The following is a 23,016-nucleotide window of genomic DNA, read 5'->3' on the forward strand; positions in this document are numbered from 1 at the left end:
TTCACAGAACTAGAACAACTAACCCTAAAATTTGTATGGAACCCCAAAAGACCCCCAATAACCAAAAGGAATCTTGAGAAAGAAAAACAAAGCCAGAGGCATCACACTCCCTGATTTCAAACTACATTGCAGAGCTATAATAATTTTAACAATTTGGTACCGTCATTAAAACAGACACACAGATCAATGGAGCAGAATAGAGAGCTCAGAAAGAAGCCCACACATATTTGGTCAGTTAATTTACAACAAAGGAGCCAAGAATAACAGTCTCTTCAATAAATGGTTTTTGGAAAATTGGACAGCTACATGCAAAAGAATGAAACTGGAGCACCTTCTCATACCATAAATAAAAATTAATTCAAAATGGATTAAAGACTTGAACTCAAGACCTGAAATCATAAAACTCCTAGAAGAAACCATACGTGGTATGATGACTTTTTAAATCTGATAGCAAAAGCAACAAGAGCAAAAATAAACAAGTGGGACTACAGCAACCTAAAAAGCTCTGGCACAGCAAAGGAAACCATCCATAAAGTGAAAGGGCAACCTATGGAATGAGAGAAGATCATGCAACTTACATATCTAAAAAGGAGCTAATATCCAAAATATACAAAGAACTCATACAACTCAATAGCAAGAAAGCAACCAATCTAATCTTTAAAAGGAAAAATGCTCTGAATAGACACTTTTCCAAAGAAGACATAGAGATGGTCAGCAGGTACATAAAAAGATGCTCACCATCACTCATCATCAGGGAAATGGACATCAAGACCCCAATGAGATATCACTTCACACCTGTTAGAATGGCTAGTATAAACAAGATAAGAGGTAAGAGTTGGTGAGGATGTAGAGAAAAGGGAAACCCTTATGCACTGTTGGTGGGAATATAAATTGGTTCAGGCAATGGGAAACAGTATGGAAGTTCTTCAAAAAATGAAAAATAGAACTACCATATGATCCAGCAATTCCACTTCTGAGTATTTATGAAAGAAAATGGACACACTAACTTGGAAAGATACATTCATCTTCATTGCAGCATTATTCACAATAGCTAAGATACAGAAACAACCTAGACCTCCATCGATGGATGAATCTGTGAGATATACAATATATACAATAGAATTCAAAAATCCAGCTATAAATAAAAGAATGAAATCTTACCATTTACAACAACATGGATGGACCTCAAGGGCATTATGCTACGTAAAATAAGTCAGGACAGAGAAAGACAAATATTGCATCATCTCTCTTATATGTAGAATCTTAAAAAAAAAAAAGCTCATAGACACAGAGAATAGACAGGTGGTCATAGGAAATGTGGGGTGGGGAAGAAATGGGTGAACTGTTGTTTGTTTTTAGTTTAAATAAATTGAATACAATTTTTAAAAATGTACTGTGGAAAACATGAAATGGATGGGGCATGATTTTTTTTTTTTCTTTTGGAACCCAGGTATCTCATTTGTGTGATATAGGATGGGGAAGTTGGTGGTCCAGAGAGTGGACAGGAAGGAGGTAGGGCTCAACTGTGCTCAGTGGGAGAAGACAGGGAGTCTCTGTAAGACTCTTCACCTCTCTGAATCCAAAATGTTTTCTTAAAATTTAAGACAAATTTAAAAATATATGAGGAATTGTGATTACAGTTTTCAAAAACGGTGGATTGGGGAGAGAGAACCAGGATAACAACGATTACCCAAGAAACCTGGATCATTAAGAGGTAATCCTAGTTAACCACTGCTGAGTGCTTTTGAGGTGCCAGGGTAATACCAACCCCAATACAGTCATGAGCTTAGGATGTGAGGAGGGTAGACAACAAATGAGATTTACTAATGTCATAGCTAGGCAGGGGGATTCTGGAGCGTGTGGCACATTCCCACTTTGGGATGAAAAGGTCTCGGAACCCTAGCGTTGAATGAAATCTTAGACTTGTACTCACCAACCTCTCTCCAATGTGGAATTCATCCTACACTAGCCCTCGCAGATGAAATGAGACTCCTTTCAGGGACAAGTCACTTTGCGGCAACTTAGGGAGACATCCATATATGTCCCAAAAGTTTTTGGATCCTTGTTGACCAGAATATTTAAAATGCCAGATGTCTGGGTGTAATTCTTAGCCAAAAGCTAAAGCATGGGTTATCCTCAATAACGTGAGGTGTCACAACCTCTGGGCTTCCATCACTTACGAGGATAAGACAAATGACTTGGCTGAAAACAAGTCCCGTCTGAACCAGAAACTTGGATGAGTCTTGATGAGAGATCCTCAGTGAATCTAAAATTAGCAATTTGGAGACTCAGCATTGTGTCTGGTAGCAATCAAGTGCAACGGTTACTTGTCACATTATTTATCCCTGACCCCAGTCCCAACCTAGCCATACCTCAGTCCATAACATCATTATACATACCATAAAGCTTCATTTGATATCATTCTGTCAAAGGATTTTTTCCTCTTTTTTTTTTTTTTCCTCAAATGGGAAGGAGAGAAGGAGACAAGTTAAAAAGAGAGGAAGGGGAAGTGGGAGAGAAGAAACTTAAGTGGCTGGGAGAGACCAAGAGCTCTCCTGGTTTACACACCTTCATGTCTACGTACGGGGTAACATACCAGGTGTGGTGCTAAATTTCTGTGTTACCTTATTAAATCCTCACAACAGCCCTGCAAGACAGTTACTATCTTCCCAACTTTGTCTCTTTCTAAATGTTAATGGTAAGTCAAGAAGGCTTACAAAGGATAATTAATTACACCAAGGCCCTGACCTAACTCTGACTCTAAAATTCTGCTCCTTCCCACTACACAAGGCTGTTTCCTGTTTTGTTGTTTTTACATTTTAATGTGATATCGGAACTGAATTAAGGTCTGATGCTTTGTTAGGATAAAAGAAAACCAAAGAGGCCTCTGGTCATCATCATTAAAAAAACAGAATAAAATGACTTGGGGACAAAAACCAGCTTAATGAGGAAGTTGTTTGATGAGTTACATTTCTAATATTTGAGGTCTGGCAGATGAGGGATTTGAGGAAAACTGGGCCATTGCAACCTTTTTGTGCTGAATCCAAAATGTTTTCTGGAAATTTAAGAAAAATTTAAAGCGAATCCATGTGCTCAGAAAATATGGCATTTTTTTTTTTCTCCGTAAAAGCTACAGTTCCTCAGAAATGTTTTCTTCAGGCTTTAAGCAAACCTGAACACCTCCCTCAGAAAACAAGCGCTAAACCAAAAACCGTTTCTTTGTCAGCAGATCTAACAAGGTGTTGAGCGTGAAAGCCCGAGGGACTGTCACTCCTCTCACATACGGTAGACAAGAGCTCTCTGGGAGCCAGGCAGCGGCAGAGTGAAGGGCCATAGACTGAGCAGTCCCACAGACACACTGTTGAAACGTCAGTCAGGCCCTCGGCTCTCCTCCACTACCTTTCACTGAGCTAAACATCTCTTTATGTCAGGACAAACTGGGCAAGCCTCAAATCGTTTTTCTTTTCTCCAGCTTCAATCAGATGAGTACAGGGAATGAGGGAGAGACAGTTGGAGGACAGGATGGGGACAGTTCAGGTCACAGGAAAGCCCTGTGACACAGGCACCTGCCTGAAAATGGGCTTCCTGGGAACTCAGAACCTTTAATGAGACTGGGGCTGCACAAATAGAGCAATGGTGGGGCCATGTCACCCACTGAACATACGTGTTCAAAGCATCCGTGTTAAACCCAGCCCTACGTGACTTTGCAGTGACATATATGTCAGTGTTTCTCTGTATTAAGTCTCAAAGAAAATGGAGAAGTCTGGAAAGGGTCCAGCTGAGAAGACTATAGATTGTATACAAGAATATAGAAGATACCAAGATGGTGCATGAGGGAAGAGACAGGCTAGGGAGAGCCTCATAGCATGGTTGATGAAGAGACAAGTGGCATACTGAATATACGGGCCAGTAATAGATGGCACAAATAATGTATGTGTAATACACACAACACACACACAATTTTGTTCACTAATTAGCCCACTTTCCAAAAAGCAATACTTGAGAACAAATAATCCTATTTGTTCCCATATAGAAACTAAAATACAACCCATCTTTAAGCACAGCCCTGATCAAAACATACTAAATTCCTGGGCTCCATTTTAAGATGCAAAACAAATTTCAGAAATTAAAGAGAGCAAAATATTGGATTACTGGATTTATTAGCAACACAGATGAAGACCTTGAATTCGACAAAGATTTCTTTTTTAACCGGGAGGCTATGGTTGCTCTTGAGAAAGTGTTTGGTATGGGAGAAGATGGAACCTATCAAATAAAATGAGATAATATAAATATTTCATTTAGTCGTTATCATCTCTCTCTATGATGATGAGAAGACATTATTATCATATTTTTTATTCGAACTCATAAAAAATGGTCAATCTTCTACATTTGTAATGGGCTACAGCACACTGATCTTAGTTTGGCATAAAGCTCATACAAAGCACTCAATATTTTCAATATAAATGTAATGACTTCTGATTTTAGGGCAAAATAACAATGCTCAAAAAACATCACTGGTTAACTCAAACTTCTCCTATTGGTCATTTAGGTAAGTACATGCACTTGGAAAAAATAAAATAAACTTCCTGCATATTCATTATGAAGAAGACGGACGATAATCAGTAGGAGAGACAGCAAATTTCTTCTCGAGGATTAGGCTCCAATTGGTTGAATTTCAACATCAACCTGGCAATTTTACTATTAAGTCAGCAGAAGTGAGTTCTTATACACTATGCCACTTACTACCGGAGAACATCAGGCAAAGGGAAAAGAACACGCTAGAATAAATTGTGCATTATTTCTGGCATTAGTTAAAGGAACAGAGCATTATAGGAAAAAAAAATACAGTACCATTGATTTTTACAGGTGTTTAATACAGATAAGCTGAAAAAAGGGTTTCCATTTTAAGCCCAGTGATGGCTAAAGATGCATTCAAATATGTTCAAAAGCAATCTAAAGTCTTCTAAAATGGTGTTTAAGCTATTCAAGCAAAACGTAAATAGTTTTTGTCGTAGTACTGAGGAATGTAGAACAAAACAGAGTCCAAGGAGCTGACTCTGGCACACTGCCGGCCACTGTAGAATCAGGGGGTCATTAAAACAGAGGTAATACTGTTTATCCATTACATGAGAACAGGTTATTTAGAGAAAACAGTAGCAGACTGTCCTTAGAAAGGTAGAAGGCATAATTACCCTGGAAGCTTCCAAGTTGCACTCTCAGAGAAGATACTGAAAGAAACAACCAAGTTGAAGCCTCAAATATATGTTGAAGAGAGAGATTATATAAAGAAACCAAATCCATGATTTTTCCCTTGTCTGTTTTTAATAGGTTTCTTTAAAGCTCATTAGAAATAATAGGAAACATTTTGCTTTTTTTTTTTTTTAAAGATTTTTTATTTATCTATTTGACAGAGAGAGAGAAACAGCCAGCAAGAGAGGGAACACAAGCAGGGGGAGTGGGAGAGGAAGAAGCAGGCTCCCAGCAGAGAAGCCTGATGTGGGGCGCAATCCCAGAACACCGGGATCACACCCTGGGCTGAAGGCAGATGCTTAATGACTGAGCCACCCAGGCACCCCAAAACATTTTGCTTTTATCTGAAAACACCAAGTGGGTACATTTAAGTGCTTTGCAGAAACCAAATTATAAAAAAAGTTCACGTTTGCATGAGCACTGAATGGATGGTGTTTCTACTTAACTTATTTTGGGGGGGCCATTGACCCTCGATTTTTTCCGAGCTCTTTGTACAGCAGATTACATAATGAGCAAGGCAACAAAGAGAGCAACCATTCTGACCACATAGGCACTGCATTCCTAGGTGCTGTAGGGCAAGGAGACAGGTGCTTGCTTTGGGCATTCTTCGCCATGTACCATGATTGGTCTTCCTGGTATGAGCAATCAGTCTTTCTTTCCTAGAAATACATTTTGACAGGCCATACCACCGTGAATGCGTCCGATTTCAGAAATACATTTTGATAACTCCAGCTCAAATATAAGTCTAATTTCTATAATTTGTGTTCCTTGCACATTTTTTTAAATCTACTCCTTCCTCTCCATGATCTTGGCCAGATACCGTCTCTTTCCCATTACTATCATGGCCATATCCTAATTGACAACGGGGTAGGTGCTTTTGTGTGAACAAATAAGAGGGGCTGTGGTTAGCCAAAGCCCTCTGATCAACTGACCAATAAGCATAAATTTAGTGCCCGTTTTCTATGCCATACAGCAATGAGGACCAGGCTGACATAAACGAGGATAAAAAAGGCTCGACAGACAAAAGTATCCTTCTCATCACAAGTATTAGAATAAGTACAAAGCCTCATGTTTACTAGGACAAAGGAACACTGCACAGCTGCACGGTTCCCTGTTAAGAGCTGTGCCGTATAAGCTAGAGGAACGGCCAAGGTGGATAGGATTATTGTAAAGATGTCCAGTCACCGACAGATCCTGCGAGTCTTGATGGCTGACTCCTGTTCTGGAGATGCTAAGGCAGAAAGCCCACAACTCGGTGCTGCTCTATGTCAAGCACACAAGATCAGCTAGAAGTCAGAGCACCTAGAGAACTAACCTTGGCAAGTGTGGTTAACGATCCTTCTGGATGCTAACTGGCTCCGGTGTGCCGTCTGTGTGTCTGGGTTTCCATATGTAAAATGTCATGGGACTCCTTTATGTCATCAGTACTAAGGGGACATGTAAGGGCAGTCTTTGTAATGTCAGGAACTTTGTAAGATTTTGGAATTTAGTCATATAGGTAATATTATGGAATTTGATTAAAATGGATAAGGGACCATACCTCAGAGGATATCAGAATGTACATTATATGGAGTTATACTAATATATAGATTTTGACTGTAAGTAGGTAGAGCAATGGGGTAGCAAGATCACAAGTTCTGAAGCCAGAAAATCAAGATCCAAATCTTTTTTTTAAATTTAAATTCAATTAACATACAATGTATTATTTGTTTCAGGGGTACAAGTCTGTGATTCATCAGTCTTATATAATACCCAGTACTCATTACAACACATACCCTCCCCAATGTCCACCACCCAGTTACCCCATTCCCCTATCCCCCTCCCCCTCCAGCACCCCTCAGTTTGTTTCCTGAGTCTCTTATGGTTTGTCTCCCTCTCTGATTTCGTCTTGTTTCATTTTTTTTCTCTCTTCCCCTATGATCTTCTGCCTTGTTTCTTAAATTCCACATATCAGTGAGTTCATATGATAATTGTCTTTCTCCGATTACCAAATCTTTTTTTGACCAACACTGAGCACCATTTGGTAGGTCATGTAACTCCTCAGGTGGCCTGTCTGTAAAATGGGGAAATAGAAGAACTTGTCCCTCCCAGGGATGTCCTCGTGAGGCTCACACAAGTTGATATCAATGACACTGTCCATAAACACTTCAGCACTATACACACATAACGGTTATTATTAGTTACCTGGGTTTATACACAAAGTCCGACTTATGGAGGGAGAAAATCATTCAGTAAGCATGTTCACTCCCTTAGGAAAAAATTCTTTCTTTTTTTTTCTTTTTTTTTTTTTAAAGATTTTATTTATTTATTCGACAGAGATAGACAGCCAGTGAGAGAGGGAACACAAGCAGGGGGAGTGGGAGAGGAAGAAGCAGGCTCATAGCGGAGGAGCCTGATGTGGGGCCTCGATCCCATAACGCCGGGATCACACCCTGAGCCGAAGGCAGACGCTTAACCGCTGTGCCACCCAGGCGCCCCTAGGAAAAAATTCTTACCACTCTTGCGAATTTGAGGAATAGTATCTCAGTTGCATAAACTGGTGTTTATTAATGTATTATGAACCTCTGCGTGGCATCTGATTCACAATAAAGAGATTACGCAGACTAATTTGTCATTTATTTTCCAATGCCTGCTTTCCTGCCCACAGCACCACTAATATCCCAGGAGCTTCTCAACCCAATTATTTCCCATTCTGCATTACTTGCTGAAAGTAGTGCTAATGTGCCCAAAAGGCTTTGCTCCTTGGTGATGGAAAAAAACAAACAAACAAAAAACCCCCCCAAACCAAAAACAACAACCCCCCCCCACAAAAAACAACAACAAAAAAGCTCCTGCTCTGCCCATCACAATACCTCCCAGACCACTGGGCCATATATAGCCATCAAACTGAATTAGCAGCCTGACTGTGCTGTGGACATGAGCCGCAGACCTGTGCTTATATTCAGTATTTGTTTGGGGGGCTGGATGGGAATTCCATCTGTACAATGAAATTCACAACCTAGAGAGTGCTGAATTATACTATGCCTGTACACACAAACAGTTTTTTTTGCTTGTTTGGGGAGTTGCGTGTCAAAATCACTCAAGTAACTGGCAAATCTAACTTTTTTTTCTTCTCAAAAAATTAATAACCAGTTGTTCAGCCAACTCCAAATATTAATTTGCAAACTCATTTGTGAATGTAGACACAACTCATTATTAATAGAAGAAGCATAAAGATTCCTCATTGTCTCTGCTTTTTAATCCAGCCTCATACACGATTTTCAACTCTACCATGTAATATTTCTGCTACTTTCTTCAGTCTGTTTCACTTTGAAAATGTGCTTTTTGCTTATCCCAGGAGTTTCTGTATTGCTTAAGGCAAAATACTCCAGCATGCATTCACAACTATGAACTGTAAACATTTCTCTACCTTATTCTGCCCAAGGCTCAGAGCCTGTTTAAATGCCTGTGGATAGTTTCAGAAGCATACAAGACTCCACAGAGTTACCAAAAATAATTATTTCTAAAACTCTCCAATTTTACCAACAACATAAAACTCATATTTTAAAAATCTGATAATTTAGATGTGGGGAGATACTGACTGAAAACATACTGTGTGTGTGTGTGTTTTTAATTTCAAATATGATCAGCTTCAAGGATGAGATACAATAGATTAAGTTCATCTCTATGGGGTTATTTCTTACCATTATTTTCTTAAATCCTTGTCCCCCCCACCCCCACCCCTGCCGTGCCTTGCTTTAATCAAGAATAGGAATGTTAAGGGCTTGATGCAGGGAAGAGGCATAGATTAGTGGTTAGCATAATAGCATGAAAGTCAGGAAACACGAATTCTATTCTTGGCCAAGTGGTCTTAGGTGAGCTCATGATTTACAGCCTCAGTTTCTCCACATATAAAAGGAAATGTTGCACATCCCACAAAGGAGGGCTTCACAAATGGTAATATTGTTGAGTGCTGACTATGTGCCAGGCTAAGCACTTTAAAAGGATTGTTTTATTTAATCCTTGGAAGTAGATAATATTGTTATCCTGATTTTACAAATGAGGTGCCTGAGGTAGGAGACATGAAGTAAGTGGTCCAGGGTTGCACAGACGGGAAATGCAAAGGCTGACTTCTAAGCCATAGGCCACTCTGCTCTCTACTTTGTTCCTTTCAGTATTATTTGAAAGCGCTTCGAGGAACGGCACAGACCACATACCAGTCCGGATATTTCCCAGACTAGGGGTGCAGATTTTCCCTCTTCTCTGGGGGTGTGTGTGGCTATGCTCCCACAGGCACACACACACTAGGCCACTCCCGCCACCTGCCCTGGGAGCAGGACCCCCACCGGCTCAGGCCTCCCTCGCTGTGCCGCACCTGGGGGCTCCCCCACCCAGCGGCAGTTGCCACACAGCAGATCTGCCAATGAACCCAGGACACGCGGGTCCGGTCGGGCACAGCTGGTGGCAGGAGGCTCAGATTTCTGATGCACTGAACACAATGGGGCAGCCCTGTCACACGACCATTATGAAATCACATGCTCGCTGCTGATTTTCTAGCAGAAGTGTGTGGACTATTTAAAACTTCCCTCCTCCACCCCCGCTCCCAGCTTTTAAATGCCTTCCTAGGGGTCAAGTTCAGCTTGGGGAATATGGGCCATATGTCATTCGCCGGCATTATTTTCTTTGCAAAATGAGTAGCGAACACACAGAAACTGGCTCTCAGAGGACAATTTCTACAATTGCTGACAGCATGTGTCCCAAATGGCAGACTTGCAAAGTGGAAAAGAACAACACCAGGCCTCCCCACTCAAACCTGGTGTTTGGAGGAAAAGCCAGCTCAAACTGAACCTACATGGAGGCCAAGGGAATGCCTCGAACTACTAGGATTCGTCTTAGCTACCAGAGCTAACTTGCCAAAACAGCAGCAAAGGTTTCAAAGGTCTTACCACATAATATCTTTGGGTGCGCTCTGAAACATGGTTTTAAAATATACCACACTGGCGAGTATTCATTGGAAACAGAGGTCATTTAACACACTTCCTAACTGTGAAATTAATTAAGAGCTGTCAATCTTCACATTTCATGATTTTGGCTAGGCAGTGAAACAGTAAAAAACTGTCTTTTGTGTGTAAGCCAAAAATAAATAAGGAATACTAAATTAAAGGAAACAAAAATGTCCTGATACTTTAAAGTATCTGGAATCAGATCGTAACTGGTGAACTTCCCTGAAATTCAAGAGTGTTTGCATGCAATTGTTAGATCAGTATCTGCACGATTAAAAGAACTAAACTGGGTTAAGAAAAGCCTGGTATCCACTAAAACCTAATTGGAAGGAAGAGAAAAAAAGCATTACACATGACTTTTAAGATGTTCTGAAAAACTTCTCCCTAGAAAGAGGCCTTTAAACTGGGCAAACACTGAAGATTTGCTAATAAAGGAAAGATACCTTTCCACCAAAGAAGTCATTAACAGAATGTGGGGCATAGATCAAGACTTAGGAAAACAATTTTTGGTCTTTTTATGTTCAGATATTCTCTTTACAAAACACTGCTTTCTTTAGTTTAAAAATCAAAATTAAATTAATTTTGTAGCGAAGCATCACACAATGCAAACTGTTTTTATTAAAGAAAAAAAAAAACAATAAAAAACCCAGGAGCTTAATGCATCAATATAATATGAGCCAACTTCCTTAAAAGAAGAAATAGTTTGGAAAAATTTGCCCTGGACACACAGGGAATGATTGGAAGTTGTGACAGACCTATGAAACTAACTCTTCTCCTCCTTATAAATATTGAAAAAAACAGCGACACGATGCAAATGAACCGCTGAACTCAATCCTTGGTCTTTAAAATGTATTTCAACAGAATAGCCAATGTATCATCCAAGTATGAAGACAACGTAGAGTAATAGCATTCTGAAAAACGAATTAAGAAACACTGTCATCAACTCCAGCAAAAATAATAAAGGTAGAAAAGATTAAGAGGCAAGCATATCTTTCAGAATTGTAAAATGGGTTTATAGGTCTTCTAATAACAACTTTTACTCAAGCCTTACATAAATAGGCTTAGATGATACAAATATTATGTGGGCTGTGTGGACACTCCCAGGTTCCTAATCATGTTTAGGGATTACTTGATAGAACAGAGACATTTCATTCCAGTTGGGCCGGGGGATTACAGCAAAGAAACATCTAATATTCCATTTTTTAATTTCATGCATTTTTTATTTACCTTTAATGATGCTGTATATATTCATCATCCTGAAATATTAAAACAGTATGAAAAAAGTAATAAATTGGTGGAAAATTTAGGGAATAGGAATGCAACAGCACGCAAATCATACACTATCAAGTGCTTGATACACATTTAAAATTACTGCCTACTACGGCAAAGCCAAATTCCTAGCAGATTTCTGAAGCACAAAGTCACAATAAGAAGATCAGCAGAACAGACTGAAATAATAGAATATTCATCCCTCTAATCCATATGCAATTCTTTAGGGCTTTTTTTTTTTTTTTTAACAATGCGTATGAGGTCTGACTGTATTCAGGATTTAAATAAGTTGTCTCTCTCCTTCCTGCTCCTCTCTATTTTTATGTAAAAAAAATGTATATACAGTTATCATTTCTGCACTGTTGCACCAAGGAAGACAAGGTTAGCACATTTCCTCACACCTCAAATGAAACAAAAGCATTTTTAAACAACAAAAGTGTTAGAAGAAATACCTTATACTCATCCCACTAAAGCCTCCTGAAACAGCTTTTTGGGAAGAAGGAAAGTTGGTGTCATTCATGGGAGGCATGAAGTGATGCTTTTGTCCTTTAATTACCAATTAATGGATTGATAGACTATTACATTTAAATACTGACAAGAAGTGCTAACGGCATTTCATCCTTGCTCATTCACCTTTCCTGGCAGAGAGATGAGACTGTCTACCGGGCATTAATAAATATTGTAACAAGGAACAGAAAACCACAGAGGCAGAAGCCTCCATCACCTGGCTTGGCGTGAACCCTTCTGGAAGAGCCCCCGGAAGTCTGAGAGAGGTCAGGACACACTGGACATTTGATGTCCAGCACTTAGTTCCACGGGCAGTTGCCTCCCAGCCCGTGTTCTAACTGCCCCATAGCAGTCATCTTGCATCAGGAATGGCGCTTTTAGATGATTTTCTTTCGATTTCTTTGTATATTCTGATTTTTTTCTTTAATGAGCACTTACTACCTTATAACAAGGAGGAAAACCAAGGAAACAGAAACTACTTAAAATGCTACCTATTCCTTAAAGCCTCACACATATCTCCTTCTTTAAGAGGCTTTCTTCCATTCACCCAAAAGATTGGTTCCTCCTTTTTTTTTTCTAAAGATTTTATTTTCAAGTAATCTCTGCACCCAACATGGGGCTCAAATTCACAACCCTGAGACCAAGAGTCACATGCTCTACCAACAGAGCCAGCCAGAACCCCCTTCCCCCACCCCCGTCCCTCCTTTATGCTAATATTGCTAGCAAATTTCTTATGCCCAAATCATATTCTGCCTTGTGGTACGGTCCTTTGCCTTATAAGCATGACTTTCATAAGATGAAGTGCCTTCAGGGCAAAGGCTGGGCCTTCTTTTCTATTATTTTCTCTCTTGTAGTACTCATCACGGCTCTTAGCACCTACTGGGTATTTAATAATTTGTTGTTGTTGAATTGATTAAAACTAGTTTTATTAAGTGTTTTTACTTCTGTTATACTGTTTTTCAGCTCACTACTCCAATTAGACAATTTTGCCAATTGTAGATGTGCTTAGTTACCATGAATGATGTGAAATACAGAGATGTAACACCTTCTAGAAAATCAGTCGGAGAGGGACTGGCATGCCCTACCACTTCAAACACTGACCCGAAAAGAAAAGATGGTATGCAGCTCTACAGATAAACAGAGACATCCGCAGGATGTGGAGCAGAGACAAACAATAAAAGGTTAGAAATAAAAGTTCCCATTTTCACCAAGCAATAGAAAAACGTATAGGTGGGGCGCCTGGGTGGCTCAGTTGCTAAGCGTCTGCCTTCGGCTCAGGTCATGATCCCAGGGTACTGGGATCGAGCCCCGCATCGGGCTCACTGCTCAGCGGGAAGCCTGCTTCTCCCTCTCCCACTCCCCCTGTGTGGGTTCCCACTCTCGCTGTCTCTCTCTGTCAAATAAATAAATAAAATCTTAAAAAAAATATATATAGGAAATGATGGGGGTATGTGGCAGAGAGAAGCAAAGAGTTCTTCGTTCCACCTGGGAGAGAGAAATAGCAGTTTCTTCTGGGGAAGAGACGTAGCTGCACCCAAATTTAATAAGTGTAAAAGCACAGCCTGGTAAAACTTTAATTGAGAAGGAAAGCCTTAAGGAAATTCTCACATTCCAGACTACAGCTCTTAAAATCCTTTGCCAACCCCTCTTTGCCATTTGCCTGGCAGTCACATGTCACCATTTCTAGCTCTCATGACACATTCTAGAGTCAACGTAAGCTGAGAATCTGTCCGATTTTAATCCAATTCCTTCCTGAAGTTTTATAGCTTATTCTTTCATTCCTCTTGAAAGACATTAAAACAAGGGGCAAGATATTCAAAATATGGAGCGATGAATGCAAGAGGAAAAGAGAAGAAAGAACTTATTAAAGCTGATAGAAAATGCAGGAAAAACCAAAGCTAATGTCTTCTTATTTCCTCTCTGTCTTATGTCAGAACAAACTGCCTTCTATCCGAATGATGACATGAAGATCCTATGTAGGACATACCATCTTCTTCTTTTTTTTTTTTTTTTTTTTCAGTTCAAGTCCCCATGCCAGTAAGCCTTTGGACTCTAGGCAATCACTCAAGAATTCAGGAGCGTTCTCAAGTTCTTGGGTGAACCAACATGTGTCGGTCTACAGCAGGTGTTTCAGTTGCTCTGAGATTCTCTGCCGCGTACATCCAGCATTTGGCTCAAGCTTCTTCTAGACAATACATGGTTTTGCAATTAGCCACCCAGACTTCTTAGGGTAAATAAATTACCTGATATTTATAACTGGTGGCAAGAGGACAAGGTGTCACAGATGAGGGGGCAGAGAAAGTGGTAAGAGCTTGCTAATTTAAAATTCTATGCCAAGTGCTAATTCCATTCATGAAAGCTTGTCTTCCCTTTCCCTTAGAAGTATTCCTTTCCTTGTCTACGGACTCTTTCCTTATGATTTCATGAAATCTGCTTTCTCTACCTTTGAGGGTAAGCAGGATAGGAGTTCAAAATGTGTGTGGCACAAACACACCCATCTTTGGAAACTCTGGCATAATAAGTCACAGGATGTCAGACTGGGATCATTTTACTTTCTCTATAAAGACAGAGATGTATCTTTTTAGAGTCGTTTGAGGTTGACATTATTTGATAGTGAATTTCAACCTATGCCACGTTTCTAAAATGGAGTTTCCTTATGAAATAATGATACTCTCTGAAAGTCTAAATGGATGACAAATTATATAAAATAACTAACACTTGGAGGAAACCAATTTTAAACAAACCCAATTAAAATCACCTCAAGTGTAGAAAAAAGATGATGAATAACAAAAGAAAATTTATCACTTGAAAACAAAGAATGGTATCAAGGTTGTAACTGCACTTCTTAGCAAAAGGCTCACACATTAATAAATTTAAAGAAAGAGAGATTGTGGGACGCCTGGGTGGCTCAGTTGGTTAAGTGTCTGCTTTCAGCTCAGGTCATGATCCCAGGGTCCTGGTATCAAGTCACACATGCATAGGGCTCCTTCCTCAGCAGGGAGCCTGCCTCTGCCTGCCACTCCCCCTGCTTGTGTGTGCTCTCTCTCTGTCTTTCTGACAAATAAATAAAATCTTAAAAAAAAAAAAAAGAAAAGAAAGAGAGATTGTATTGAAAGTAGTAAATATTTTTTCCGCAGTCCTCCCCTCTTCAGCCAACCAAACCCATCGGCACACACTTGTTGTTTAACAAAGTGAATTATGCAGGTGTGGGGAAGGCTTATCTTTAAGTCATCAAGGATTTACGCTACTCCTTAGGCTGGGGCTGCTTCTGGGTATCATGGATTATGAGTGTGTTCCTTCGTTTGTTTATATAAATGGCCCGATGGTTGCTGAACCACTTCAGAGCACTTAGCTAAAGCAAACAAAGCTCTTGAACTTGAGATATCCAACAAGAGGAGCGACTGACAAGTAAGACTTCACTGAGCAAATCTCAGTATCATTTGGAACCTTAATACAATCTTCCAGATCTAAAAGGCGGCATACAACCCCAGACATTTATCTTAACTTAGGCTCCACGTAGAAGATACTAGCCTGATTTGAGACCAACTTTAAATATAATGCCGCCATCTAGTAGTTTTGCTTGCTCGCTTGAATTGTTGGTGAGACTAAAGAGGAGTCTACCCACAGAGAGAAGGGAAAGAGGGTCTTGGCTCCTATCTTCGCCTTCTAGCTTTTTGATTCCCTCTCCCTCCTCAATTCTTAAACTCAATGTGATGGGAAACTTAGATTAACACCAGAGTACCTGGAGTTCTGTCCCAGCATCCCCCTTATCTGAATAACTCCCATCTTTCCCTGAGAACCATGTCTCTGATCTGTAAAAGGTGGGAATAGGGTTGAATGCAAAGACCCCTTTCAACTCTACTAGCCAATTATTCTACTATTTAATGTATTTACAATGATGAAATCAATTGTTTGATTTATATCGGTAGCTAGAGAAAGAGGGCCACAGTACTGTTGCATATAAGGTTATATAAAATATTCCCAAACAGTAACAATGATTTCCTTGTGTTCTTTCTTTTATGCTTAGAAAGAAACTAATCGTATGTCTCTCTGGTGATTTTTGGAGATGTCAATATCACGATTGCCCTGGGGATGTTGGAGAGTCATTCTTTTATTTCCCTTTGGAATTCCATATCTTACTATAGTTACTTGGATATGGCTTGGCTCTAGTGCAGGAGGAAAAACACAAAAGAAAACACACTCTTTTTAAGAAATTTAAATCACTTAATCTTATTTCCGTTTTCTTTTCCAGGCTGACAAATACGTTGAATTTCAGCTCTTCCCGAATTTTGAGGTTTTCTAATTCAATTGCTTATCTTCTCATCTGGAAAGTTAGAGCCACTCAGTTTCTGGTGGGAATGAAAGCTTTCTTTATGGGGTTCAAGGCATTGGACTGTAAGAGATTTCTCAGGAAAATGCAAAACTACTGGCTAGTGGACTGTGATTTCATCACCTGTAGTTTAAAAACTATTGCAGTTGTGCTTGCTTCAGCAGCTCATATACTAAAATAGGAATGATACAGAGAAGATTAGCATGGCGCCCGCACAAGGATGACGCACAGATCTGTGATGCTTTGTCAATGGCCACACCACCCTGAACACACCGAGTCTAGTCTGATCTGGGAAGCTAAGCAGGTGGCGGAGAAACACTGCCTCGTTATATAACCAGGTGCTGTAGGCTTTATTAAAGAACAAGTAAAAAGCATTAAAGTAATATTCCCAACTTTTGCTGCTTATCCACTGCCCTCCATTACAATGATCACGTTCGTTTTGGATACACCCTTTACAAAATGAGCCTGGCTGGAGCTTTTTAGGCTCCCAGCTGCAAGACGTTTCTCTTCTTTATCCCTTTTCTGATAGAACCATATGTACACCTAGCAGTGGAGTGAAATCCAAAGCAGCTGGGAAACAAGATTCCTTGCCCCACATGCCTCAAGAACTGCCATTTTAGGGAGCAATGCCAAGGTCTTGTCCCGTGCTTCTCTGTGTTTTAAGCTGCGTCTTCTTCTTCTTTTTTTGTAAAACCCTGTATTAGAGTTTGAACAACTGAATGATAAAATGTAGTCTTAGGCACAGATGCTGCAGGGAATGGCTTTTGAAATTCTCCAACATACTAAGTTATAATTGGGTTTTAATGCATAAAATGGCTGAGTAATTTAAATGTTTAGAAAAGAAAACAGTCTTTCCTAGAGTTTATGAAGTGGGAAGCCTATTTCTTATAATGATTAACTGTGAGTCATCATTTCAAACACAAGCATCCACTCGCCTATGCTCCAGATAAGGGGTGCACACGAGTTACTGAACTAGAGTCTTATGATGATGGCTATAGCACATTTTTGTCTGTGAAATGAAGACGGCAAGTAACAAACCATGAACCATGTTGAATTTGCTGTCTACCTGCCCCACCTTACTCAATGAAGAATAATGTTTTAAAAGCATATATTCAATGTCTGTCTGCATACGGTCCTGCTTGAAGACAGAGACTGTACTAGGCTTAGGAGGTCAGCAGCTTACAGAATTTGTCACTGTGGCCTGGAGGCCTATTCTTGATTACTTGATCCATCTGACTGCTTCTTATAAAAGTCTCTCTTTATTGTCAGGTTACCCTACAGATCAGTTCTGAAAGCTCTGGGCCAAGAGACAAGTCCTTCTTGTACATTCTTCCTGCCCTTTAAGGCAAGGTTTGAATGGAGAAATTTCTCCTGAGCCTCAGACGAACAGTATGTGGGAATGAGCTCCACCACTCCTGTTTACCTACGTGAATACGGCTTAGAGGTTCTCCTGGTAAGAAGAACACAGTAACACATGGGTAATAATACCCACATTGCGTTGTTGTAAGTGTCCAATAGGATAATGCAGGCAAAGACATAGTTTAAGGAGCTTTGCAAATGCAATGTGTTATCGTAAGGGAAACGAGGCCTCTGAATTTGCTAGCAATGGTTCAGAGACTGAACGAAGGAAAAGAAAGCCCGAAAATCTGAGATGGTGGATTCCAAGTTATAGTAAATGTAACACAAAGACACTCATAAAGAACGAGACAAGTCAGTTCGGTTTGTATTGATGCTGGAAGGATGGACAGTTGGTAGAGCTAAGCAGCCCTGGGTTCAATCCAGTCTCTGCCCTCAAATAGCTGTGTGACCTCAGTGAGGTTGCATATACTCTAGAAAGCTTTTTAGATAGAGGAAGACTTAAAGTAATATATTGCCTTGGCATCAGCATCCTAACAAGGACCCTCTGGAAACATAATGGTACAGTGTCCTGAGGCCAGTACTGAAAGGTACATGGTTGTAGGCAGATGGGTCTCCCCTTACCAACTACGTCCCAGATTCAAACAGAATCCATTAGCTCTTCTGTGGCTTCCTTCCCAACCAAGGGAGCCAAACTATTGTCTCAATCGAAGGGTCAATCAATGTCAATTCTGTGGCAGACAGCCGGGAGCATAAACTCCCACTCAAGTTTTTTCTATTTCCCTTGCTAACAAAACTAGAGAGCAGCAAGATTAACCTAAATATTCTCCTATGTTGAGATGTAAAGGGGGAGCAGATAGAGCTACTTTGAATTTATGCTGAGAGTTGATGACAAAGTGTTCAAGTCACCATGATCTAAGCAAACATTCAAGGAAAAAACACACACATGCACAGAGACATACAGACGGTGTGCAATCAGTAAGTCAATGCACATTGGCTAAAGTACAATCGTGTACAACACATTTATCTGGATTTGTAAACAAGTAATACGGTGAACCGTAGTATCAGAATCAAATGCATGGCGTGGAATAACGCATGCCCGCAAACCTACTGACCTTGAGTCGGAAGTCCTAGCTGTGCGATCTGAGCTTGCCGGCTGTATCGAGCGCCATGTACCGCTTGGCTCAGGAGTCACGATAGGTGATAAGCAGAGGTTAGTGATAATACTGCTATTACATTATTCGAATATTATCGGATATCATGTGGGAATTGTTTAGAAACATTTCTGGATTTAATTTCATCCTTATACTATTAAGCCTTTTAGGTGAATATTATTGATCCGAATTTACAGATAAGGAAACTGAGGGTAAGGGGCCTCATGTTTCTGAATCCAAAGGTCTCACTCTTAATTTTAGGCCATACTACATAAATTCCAATTTCAGGTCCCAGAGTCTCTTTTTTTAATTTTTATTTTTTAATCTTTTTTAAAGATTTTATTTATTTATTTGAGAGAGAACATTTGAGAGAGAGCAAGGATGAGCAGGGGGAAGGGCAGAGGGAGAGGGAAAGCAGGCTCCCCACTGAGCAGGGAGCCCAAGGAGGATGCAGGGCCTGATCCCAGGACCCTGAGATCATGACCTGAGCCAAAAGCAGACACTGGACCGACTGAGGCCCCCAGGTACCCCTGGATTCCAGAGTCTTCAGCAAAATGATCCTATTACTGCTTCTGGTCCTTAGTTCAGAAAGGAACTTGAAATTATCCCTTCGTATTTTTCCATAGTTTCATTCTAGAATGGCTTGGAAAACTCTGCAATGATCCACTGACCAAGTGGCCATTGGTCAGTCACCTTCAGTATCTATAACTGGGGCAGAATTTTCATGAGAGCACTTTAAGTTCTCTCGCTCCCAGCTGTATCAGAAGGAGAGTGACCCTCACTGCCTGTCACAGACCTTGACATTGAAGTATTGATTGCCTCAAAACTGCAAAAAAAATACTGCTCAGATTTACAGGTTATGATCATAAAAAACCTTGGAAGCATTATTTATACTAAATGATAATAGTGTAAAATTCTGTGTATAAAGGAACTACAGTGATTTTCATTTTCTTCTTTCTGTTGGTCTGTATTCTCAAAATATTTTACAACAGATACGCGTTATCTTGTTACTGGAAAAGTTACATTAAAAAGAACATGGTCGTATGCTGGCCTCATGATTTTATGTAAAAATAAGTCTCTAAAATGTTCTCTCTTATTGCAACAAGACACCTTATTCTGTGCTGGTTTTTTAAACTTACTAAAATGTGGTCTGTAGTTAACATCGTATTTATTTTGATTTCTATCATCTGACAGTAACTGTGGGGAATGCTGTGATAAAATCCGAGCTCTGTCCCTCACTAACTGCATGACCTAGAGTAATTCAACCTTCCCATGAATAATAATACTATTTCCTTGCAGTGAGGTGAATTTTCTTAAAATTCTCTAGCCCTCCATAGTTTTTCTTCCCTCTTGCTTAATATAGAACTTATTTCACATAAGCCATTTGACACTCAGCCTTTCTTAACTTGACTCTTTGTGTATTACTCTGTTTCACCAACTGGTCAAATGAATAAATGAATAAAAGCGTGTACAGCTCTGTCTACAGTGTCAGGTTGGATGTATGGAGAACGTGAAAAGCAAATGAGGCCTGGTCACTTGCAATCAAGTAGGGCCTAATAGATTCATATAAATAACCATAAATACAAGTTAAACGCTAAGGGAAATTGGAGAAGGGGAAGGTTAATTCCAAATAGAACTGGAAGCAAGAAAGACTTTATATATAAGGTAGCACTGGAGAAGTGCCTTCAAAGATGGATAGCGTTTCATAGGCTGAAAACTGGGGACATGATCAAGAAAAAATATGAACTTTTGCATTCTCTTTACATCTCTAGCTCTTAGTATTGTGCTTACACAAATCATCTTCCACTGTTTTGTTGCTCATTGTTCTCTACTTAAACCTTAAGTCTTTGTTGGTTGAAATTAACAACGATGGAACATCTCTCATTCCCAAGAAATTACCAGAGTTTGAATTTGGGGGCTATTTCCCAGAGGGAGGAGAGTTGGGCAGGAGCCTGAGACCTTTATAGCCCTCTTAGCTATGAAGGAAACAGATTCTTTTGCTATGTGACAAAGCCAAATTTTTATCTATATTCTGCAAATTTAAGGATAGACAAGTTGTGTCTTTGTTTGGTTGATTTGGGCTTAAAACTCTGAAAATACCTTAATGTAAAGATGTTTTTACCTGCTTTCTGTTTGTTTGGTTGGATTTTTCTTTGAAGTGCCTCCTTCCCCAAAGAAAGGTATGCTTTGGAAAATGGAGGCCACATTACCTAACCTATGTTTTGTTTTGTCTTTTTTTAAGATTTTATTTATTTATTTGAGAGAGAAAAGAGAATGAGAGAGAGAATGAGCAGGGGGAGGGGCAGAGAGAGAAGCAGACTCCCCGCTGAGCAGGGAGCCCAATGCCGATGCTGGGGCTCGACCCCAAGACCCCGGGATCATGACATGAGTCAAAGGCAGAAACAACCCACTGAGCCACCCAGGGGCCCCACCTAACCTATGTTTTCACATCTGCCAGGTGGGGATGCTTATAATGCCTACATCAGAGGATTACTATTCAAAGTATTTAGCAATAGTAAAATCTTTATAAATGTTTAAGACAAAGGAATGCATGTGCCCTCTCAACAAAATTATCTAATTATTCTTGGGGCTGGAGGAGGTATGAGTGAACACACAGGAACATCACGCTCTTTTCTTTAACACTTTAGAGACCTCTTGTTGTCTCCATATGTATTGGCATTTGTGTTCTCTACAAGTAGAAAAACCAGGCACAGTGCATTAACCCCAAAGAAAAAACTGGTCATAAGGAAGTTATTTTACATTTTTTTCATGTCTAATTAACAGGTGAAACCAAAGGCTGTATTTCAGTGACCAATAACTTCGCTACTACGTTTTCAGTGATGCTGGAAGTAGAATGTAAAGAATGCTGTTCTCTCTCCAGTGGTACATCATTTATCCTTACTCTTTTATTAACCCATCATCTTAGTCTACATTGTTTTTATAACAGCTGATTGTGGTACGCAGCTCAGTGAACATTTGTCAACTTCCTGGTATCCCATGGTTCGGGATATAAACACAGCATTAAGGATCGTCCTATTTAATATGTAATACACACACATAAAAGGGGCTCAGGTCCTTGTAAAAGAGAGGAAAAACAATGGGAAATAGGTACATGCCTAAACGACACTTAACAGAAGATGAAGCTGTCTCAGTAAATATGAATCACATTGACAGAATGACCATGGAATGAAACAAGTCCAATCAATGACTTGTTTGATATTAACTTGTGAAATGTATCCTTTCTCCAATACTATAACCAAGAACACCAGAGTTCCTGCCACACCGGAGCATATCAGTGACCACATATGCGCATACAAGAAGACACCTGCAAGGACAGGAGTGATTGGACTGGGGTTCATTACCATCGTCATCATCACCATCCTCGGCACCGTCACCATTCTAAGAGGGCCATTCACTGACACTAACCAAACACTGTACTAGAGTTTCTCAGAAATGTTCCACTTAATTCCCCACAACTATGCTATGCCCATTTTACTGATGAGGAAAATGAGGCAGAACAAGGTCAAGCGGCGTGTTTGCTCACGGCTAGTAAGTGAGGAAGTCACAGTTTGAACACAGACCTGTCTCACTCCAAAAAGCCTCACTGTTAACCACCCTACTTCACCGTCTTCTCACCTTGTAGAGGATTTACGGGACGAAGCAGTGACTAAAATAGCAGCAAACTCAATAATACAAAAACCGTAGTCTCGGTAAAGGCCTGCAAAAAGGCCATGTTTTAAAATGAAAGCATCAATGCGCCGACAGAAAACACACACACATCTACTCGGGAATTTTATTAGCATTTTCTTCCCTGCTGAAACTTTTAATGCAGCTCTACAATGTATTCATTGCAAGGTGCCATTAGGGCCGGGCTCACTTCAAGTGTTACCAATTCATGAGCACATTAATAACATAGTTAATATGAAGTGTTTAGAGCCTCCACATCAGTGACAAATACGACTCAGCCAAATTTCCTGACCACTGAGGCCACGGAGGAACAATTTGGTAGATTTCATCAACAGTTCTAATTATGTTCCTGTCAAGTCGAGAACGAAGTAATCCATAACTGGGGGGTGCTGGAAGACAGTGGCACAGAAGAGTAATTTATGCCCCAGACACAGGGTCCTTTTTGTAGTTAGTGTGCACAACGATTGACTAACAAGTGGGT

At 40.0% G+C, this 23,016-nt stretch overlaps 1 protein-coding gene and 1 non-coding gene across 2 annotated transcripts in view; one reads left to right on the forward strand and one right to left on the reverse strand.

Moving 5' to 3' along the window:
• Positions 1-23,016, reverse strand: part of ESRRG (estrogen related receptor gamma) — a 578,927-nt gene that overhangs the window by 296,354 nt on the left and 259,557 nt on the right. The window lies entirely within an intron of this gene.
• On the forward strand, positions 16,487-16,593 carry LOC117803564. The gene has a single exon (XR_004627516.1). It is a non-coding gene; the product is annotated as a U6 spliceosomal RNA (small nuclear RNA).

This window comes from Ailuropoda melanoleuca, chromosome 8 (assembly GCF_002007445.2).
Source record: "Ailuropoda melanoleuca isolate Jingjing chromosome 8, ASM200744v2, whole genome shotgun sequence".
NCBI classification, from domain to species: Eukaryota; Metazoa; Chordata; class Mammalia; order Carnivora; family Ursidae; genus Ailuropoda; species Ailuropoda melanoleuca.